This window comes from Carlito syrichta, unplaced genomic scaffold (assembly GCF_000164805.1).
Source record: "Carlito syrichta isolate Samal-C Ts95f unplaced genomic scaffold, Tarsius_syrichta-2.0.1 Scaffold316266, whole genome shotgun sequence".
Classification (NCBI taxonomy): Eukaryota; Metazoa; Chordata; class Mammalia; order Primates; family Tarsiidae; genus Carlito; species Carlito syrichta.
This window is the reverse complement of record NW_007260362.1, coordinates 240,775-248,913: the sequence shown is the minus strand read 5'-3', so window position 1 is coordinate 248,913 and position 8,139 is coordinate 240,775.

The window sequence follows — 8,139 nt, the reverse complement described above, 5'->3', positions numbered from 1 at the left end:
AATTGGGCAACGCTAGTTGAAGAGCAGTTGGTGAAATAATAAAACCCGGAGTTCTGATTTCGTTTCATTGCAAGGTGGAGGAAGTGATCAACTGTGTTAGATGCTGATCAGCTAAACACATCAAAGACTGAGTCTTAGCCACTGGATTTATGATGTAAAGATCAGCTCTCAGAGGAATGGCTTCAATAAATTGAAAGTGTGTTGGTCCCTGGGCTAAGCGAATTGCACTAACTCAAGAGCAGAGGAACCGTACTTTTAGAACTGGCTTTTATGTTTTTATATTTTCCCATTGATTAAAGCAAATTTTCGGAAAATAGAGAAATGCATGACAAAGGCTATTTGAATCGCACTTACTACTACCCCTTGCTAGTTACAATTTGCCTTTATTTTCGTCCAGACTTTATTTCTGTGTTTTTGCACCATGAGGATGTTACTTGGACATATGATGATTTTATATCCTCCTAACATAAACTCTGTTCACTCTTCATAACAATGAGTGTTGAATAACTTTAATGTTCCATTGTGTGGCAATATCATAATTTACCTAGCCAAACCTTAATTTGGGTACATTGGTATAGTTCCAATTTATCCTGTTATAAATAGCAGTTTGATGAATATTGTGGGATACAAATTTTTTTTTTTTTGAGTCGGAGTCTCTGTTGCCCAGGTTGGAGTGCAGTGGCACACTCACAGCTACCACAGCCTCGACTTGCTAGGCTCAGACGAAACTTCCATCTCAGTCTTCCAAGTACGTGGACGACAGGTGCACTCCACCATGCCCAGATACGTTTTTAATTTATTGTAGAGACGAGATCTCGCCAAGTTGCCCAGGCTGATCTTGAAACCCAGGCTCAGGCAATTCTTTCGCCTCCACCTCCCAAAGTGCCAGGATTGCAGGCATGAGCCATCGTGCCGGCTCATTGGATACAAACTTTAACTGCATCTTGGATTGCTTCCTTAAGGCAAATTCTGAGAAATGGAAGTAAACGGTTAAACATATGGTCTTTTTAAAACTCTGGTTATCAAACCTGTTTAATTTGACTGGAAGGGGTGACGAGGAAGAAGGCTAACACTGTCATAAGAAAAAATACTTTGTACTGAGCAAAAACACATTTATCATGAGAGCTTAAAAACTACAGATAAGCAAAAAGAATATCCACTCATAACTCCACCCTACAGCTCTATATCTCTACTTAATTTCTTTCTTTTTCTTTTTTTTGAGTTGGAGTCTCACTCTGTCGCCCAGGCTGGAGTGCAGTGGCACACTCACAGCCACCACAGCCTCGACCTGCTGGGCTCAGGCAATCCTTCCGTCTCAGCCTGCCAAGTAGCAGGAACTACAGGTGCACGCCACCATGCCCGGCTAGGTTTTCAATTTATTGTAGAGACGAGGTCTTGCCAAGTTGCCCAGGCTGGTCTCGAACCCTTGGGCTCAGGCAATCCTCTGGCCTCCACCTCCCAAAGTGCTAGGGTTACCAGTGTGAGCCACCACACCTGGCTGAAGTAACTTCATTTCTTTCGGTCAATATTATATGACAAGTTCATTGCATGGATATACTACATTCTACATGATAAATCCTTGTGATTTTTTTTTTTTTTGAGTTGGAGTCTCACTCTGTCACCCAGACTGGAGTGCAGTGGCACACTCATTGCCACCCCAGCGTTGACCTGCTGGGCTCTAGCAATCCTTCAGCCTCAGCCTTCCAAGTAGCCAGAACTATGGGCGCGTGCTACCACACCCAGCAAATTTTTTATTTATTGTAGAGATGAGGTCTCACCAAGTTGCCTGGGCTGGTCTCAAACCCACAGGCTCAGACAATCCACTCACCTTGGCCGCCCAAAGTGCTGAGATTACAGGCTGAGTCACTGAGCCCAGTCGTGATGATTAATTTTATGTATCAACTATGCTAAGTTGCTTGGCCAAGCACCAGTCTAGATGTCGATTGGAAGGTATTTTTAGAAGCGATTAACATTTATGATCAGCAGACTTCATGTCATGCATGTTACCCTCGTTAATGTGGAGGCCTCGCCCAGTCAGTCGAAGACCTTAAGGGCAAAGATAGGGTTCCCAAGGAAAAAGGAACTTTGCCTTCAGACTGCAGCACAGTAGCTCTGGCCTGAGTTCTAGGCTTTGGACTCAAGGTTGCAGCATCAACTCTCACCTGAATTCCTCACTTGCCGGCTCCCACGATCGTGTGAACCAGTTTCTTAAAACAAATGTACGTGCCTCTTGCTCTCTCAGGGGGCCTGCTGGTTCTGTTTCTCTAATACAAATTTTGGTCCAGGGAAATAGAGTGCTGCTGTTACATACCTAAAAATGTGGAAGTGGTTTTGGAATCGGGTAATTGGTAGAGGCTGGAAGAATTTTGAGTCTAGATTGCCTCGAAGCCCTGTTCGTATAAATATGACCACTAAAGACGATTGTGGGAATGAGAATTGTTACTGGAAATGGGAGTGGCGTGGTGGAGAAATTGCCTGAAGTGTATTCTACTGGGTGGAAATTAGAACTTGTAAGCAATAAACTTGGGTTATTTGGCTGAGGCAACTTTTTTTTTTTTGAGTTGGAGTCTCACTTTGTTGCCCAGGCTGGAGTGCAGTGGCACACTCGTAGCCACCACAGCCTCAGCCTGCTGGGCTTAGGCAATTCTTCCACCTCAGCCTTCCAAGTAGCTGGAACTACAGACGCACTCCATCACGCCTGGCTAGTTTTTGTGATTTATTGTAGAGACGAGGTCTCACCAAGTTGCCTGGGCTGGTCTTGAAACTTCTGGCTCAGGCAATCCTCTTTCCTTGGCCTCCCAAAGTGCTGGAATGACAGGCTGAGCCACCACGCCTAGCCGCTGAGAGGAAGGAGATACACTGAAGGAACTGTTAAAAAGGAGTCAGAAGATTTCGGTAATTCTTGGTCACCATAATGTAAAAAATGAGAATGTATGCTCTGGAAGAAACATTAAGGATGTGGCTGGACAATTATTTATCTGCAAGAGATCAGGTGTGTGACTTTTTTTGTTGTAGTTGGTTTCTTTTTTGAGTAGGAGTCTCATTCTGTTGCCCAGCCCCTGCAGCCTTGACCTACTGGGCCCAGGTGGTCCTTCCACCTCAGCCTTCCATGTAGCTGGAACCACAGGCACGCACCACCATGCCTGGCTAATTTTTTGATTCATCGTAGATACGCGGTCTCGCCAAGTTGCCCAGGCGGGTCTCAAACCCCAGGACTCAGGCAATCCTCTCGCCTTGGCCTCCCAGAGTGCTTGGATTACAGACTTGAGCCACTGCACCTGTTAGGTGTGTGGCGTTTATACCCAGTCACCCGTCTCGACAGAAATCCTGACAGTTCGAGCTGAGGAAGACAGAGACGGGATGAAATCAAAGGCAGGCTGCTGGACTTCCAGGATTCCACAGGTAGAAAAGGGACTGACGGGCAGTTCAGAGGCCAGTGGGACTGCTTCTGCCACTCGCAGGCCGGAAGGGGCCGGGGCCGGGGCCAGGGCGTGGATCCACCGTCTCTTTGGGTCACCTCCTCAGTTCTGAGGGTGCAGGGCCACAGCCTCGTGTACTTGGAGGACAGAGACTCAAGCCAGTGAGGATTATCCTCAAGCCTCAAAACCGAATGTAATTTGCCTTTGGTGTCATGCTTGCTTGAGACCTGGAGGTCTTTCTTCTCATTTCTCCCTTCTGGAAGAAAATGCCTGACCCACCATCTTTATTTGGAAGTACACTTGGCTGGTCTCACAGGCTCATAGATGGAAAGGAATTTTGCTCTGACATGAATCTGACCCAGAGTCTCACTCTCACAATTGATTTGGATGATGTAGATACTTGAGCTGATATTTAGATGAGACACTAGATTTAGAGTCGATGCTGGAATGACTGACTTCTGGGGTTGAGAATAATCCTTAACTCTTGGGCTCAAGCAATTTTCCTGCCTCAGCCTTCCAAAGTGCTGGGATCACAAATGTGAGTCACCATGCCTGGCCTATTGCTGTACATTAAGCGTTTCAATTTGGGGCTTTTATAGATATAACTTACCACATTCAAAATCATTTCTACAGTATTGACTGCTAGATATAAAATTTCTGGGTCAGAGGATATAGAGGGTTTTTTTTTTTTTTTTTGGTCAGTGTCTTGCTCTGTCACCCAGGCTGGAGTGCAGTGGCACATGCACAACCACAGCAGCCTAGATCTGCTGGGTTCAGGCAATCCTTCCACCTCAGCCTTCCAAGTAGCTGGAACTACAGGTGTGCACCATCACACCTGGCTCATTTTTCTTCATTTAGTGTAGAGATGGGGTCTCGCCAAGATGCCCAGGCTGGTCTAGAACCCCTGGGCTCAGGCAATCCTCTCGCCTCCGCTTCCCAAAGTGCTGGGATTACAGGCGTAAGCCACTGCACCCAGCCGAATATATAGATGTTTTTGAGGACTTTGAGTTGCATTAAATTGCCCTATATATGAAAGTGTTACTATAAGTTGTCTCCGATATGGTGTGAGAAACCATTCCTTATACTAAGTTCGATAGCCGGCTTTGTGTTTGTAATCATCATTAAGTCCTGATTTGGACAGTCAAGAGGTACAAAGACATACTAGAGCATATTGGGTGGGACACCACAGACTTAGACACTGGACAGACCCAGTTTAGCTTCAGTATTTCTAGACTGGCCTGTGTTTCGTCTCCTAGAGAGTGACCGGCTCCAACAAGGGGCAACAACCGTGTCCAAGAACAGATCTGGACAAACCAATCACAGTGGAAATAAATATCAGCTTTATTAACACTCAAAGTGCCATTCATTTACATCATTCCATAGTCCAGAAGGTTACTTAGAGTAAGCCTTTGTACCACAATCTTCCAAAAAGAAAGAACTAACATGTAAGGAAAAGCAATTTTCATTGTGCTAATGATTGCAGGCCTTCATGCATGTAAATCTAAACAAAGATGTGTGCCAACAATATACAATTTTCTATATAAACAGTCATTGATCACTAACAAAATATAAACATGGTTTTTTATATTAGAATTTTTTAAAAAGCTATTTACCAGCAAGAAAAAACAAGTACACAGAAATTATAAAACTCAAAAATTTTATACATTTTTACAAGCACAATTTTGAATAAGCAACACAAAGTCAAACTATGAATGAAATGTGGCACATACCACAACTATCTCTGGCTTCTCGTAGGTTTTTCTAATCACACCGGCTCCTTTTAACATAAGATTAGTGACATTCAATTTCAACAGTGGACTTTATTCCTAACACCAGTAATTTTACGTGGTACCACATATTAAAAACAAGGTTTTCTTTAAATACAGTAACACCTTCAGATTGGAAATTAAATTTTCTATTCATTTTCTGCCAGTTATTTAAAACACACAGTACACTATAAAGACACACAATGTATGTTTGGACATTTCTAAACCAATTTATAGTCAATCACAGAGAATCACAATATGCCAATATATTGTTTTATAAACCCAGTCGGACATTGCCCAGAAACAGAAAAACTAAAAGTTGAAAATTTTTGGAGTAGAGTAAGGAAAATATTCAAAAACAACAGTAGGACAGGCCAACAGCAACTGAACATATAAAATCTTGACATCTCTTTAAGACAATTTAGTTTCTCACATTTTTTCATAGCTTGAGAGGTCAAAGGCTATCTTAGTGGACAGTGTGTTTTTGCTACTGCTTAAAACCTATTCTTTTTCTCTTAATTTGCATTTCACCGAATTCTCAAGATAATTCAATGCCTTTCCTCGCAACAGTATTTTAACTGAGCTCTAAATACAATTTGTGTCCAATTCTGGAAATACAAATACATTTTGAATGGTTAAAAACAAAATTAAAAAAATACTTTTGATCAGCCAGCTGAAAATATATTCATATAGTAAATAATCTCTCAGAAAGCTTTTATATATATTTAATTATCCTAACTAATAGTACCCTTATAAAACAAGTTCATAAAAATGTAAAAATGAAATGAAAATAAGAACTTACTGGGATATATACATGTGCCTACAGACAGAAAGACATCTCCACACAAACACACATCCCCTGACAGACAAAGTTACAAAGCGTATGTTCAACTTAGTAACGAATTTTAAAATACATTATAAAATTAGAAAGCAATGTTGAACTCCTGAGTTCTTCAACAAAGACAGAACCATAGATAAGTATTTTTGTAAAAGCAAGTCAGTAATAGCAGTGCAGTAACTGATGGCTACATCTTGAAAGAAGTTAAAACATAGAGACGCAGACAGTAGTTCAATACATGCATTCATGATGCTCATACACTCATCAACAATTATTGGTCAGAGTAGTAAATCAGTGTACAAATTAAACATTTCCAAAAATGTGCAAAAAAGTCAATCTTAATAGGAAAAAAAACCCTTTGTACATAATTATAAACTGCCCAGCATTCAACTGAGAGTAAAAATGTTTACAGAGAGAAACCAATAGGTTAAATATAGAGAATTTAATGGCTATATTTAAAAATGTACATTAAGTCAAAGGGTAAATTTACAAATTGATAACCATAGTTTGCAACAATTCAAAGTTTATTCTCAAATTTATCCAAGTTTGCTTTTATTTACAATGAATAAAAAGAACCATGTGAAATGTAAGAGATGTCAGACATTAAAGGTATTTTTGGTATTAACTCTTTTATAATATTTCAAAATGCAGGGTAGCAGATTTAAAAACCAATAGCAATAGAAAAAAATGTAAACTTTTTACTAATTAAGATTGCATTAAAATAATTGTTTGTTTTTAAAGACATATTCTTATCCTTAGACACTGTACTTTAAATTGAATAGGTTGTATTTCCAGCTCAAACATCTCCACTAGACCTCCCTTCTTAGTCCAGGGGTAAAAAAGTCTTTGGAAAAATAAGAATATGTCAAATCCATTTTGCAGTCTAGGTATCTAATAGAGTTTAAGTTGTAATTTTGTCACTTCTTTCTCCCCCTCCAAAGCAATGCTAATGCTAAAATCATCACTAGTTACATATGCTTTAAAAATTTTTTAAAAAATATATAAAAAATAAGTGAACATAAAAGTGCCTTTCAGTAAGTCATGAACTTTACTGTTATCAACTGGCCTTAAGGGATTCAGAAATCCTTATTTGGGGACAAATCCTGCACATATGCTAGAGAGCAGCACTTCCTTATGTTCCAAAGTGTCTATGGCACAAAGCAGATGTCAGTCCATAGCCCACTTTTCCTTGCAGCCTTGCTGAAATGCCCTTCAAGTCAAACAAGAATTCATAAATGTTAAGATCATGGGAAGAAAGTATGCCATCAACTTGAGGCATCAGACGTCAATATCTATCTGTGTGCATCTATAGTCAAGTGATGTTAATAAGATTGGCACGTGTACAAGCTTAAATTTGTAATGTCTATATAGTTCCTTAATAGCGGAAGTAAATTCTGCATGTCTAAATGCAAACACTGAGCGCCTGTCCTTTTCCTTGAAGGATAGACCAGGGTACAAATTCTACTGGTACCTGCTTTATTATTTTTATACTAATCGCTCATACATGGGCAAAAGTAACAGTGTTAATTATTTTGGCTATGTGTGCAGAGAATATATATAAAAGCTTTGGTTTAAAGTGATTCTGATAATACAGATTGTATTACAAACAAGAAGTCATCAGGAGAGGGAATAATGGTACTCACTGACAATGCGTTGGCTGTTACTAACAAAACATGCTATGTGACTGTTCATTAAAATGTACAATTATAAAAAATATGATGAATTACATGAGACCATATACAAGCAACAGATGAAATTTATCCTTTACTGTAGCTGGACTCCTCCCTTACCTTTCTGAAGCTCAATCCTGACTGCTTACATCACCACTGAGAAATGATTCTCTAGGCTCCCAAGAGCCCATTACCATCTACAGCTCTGGCAGGTGAGTACGGGAGACGTGCTCTCATACTTTCCACACCTATTGTGGCATCCTGTCTACACCACGGCAGAAGCCAAAGCCAAGCAACACACGACAGTGAAGCAGGGACAGCAGCTTCACAGCACGCCTCCCCTAGCCAACCAAAAAGAGGTATAAAAGAATTTTCTTTTGAATACTTGGTAAGCTAAGGAAGCGTGTTTTGATAATGTCTGGCAGAATTTCTGTTCCAAAGAGTTA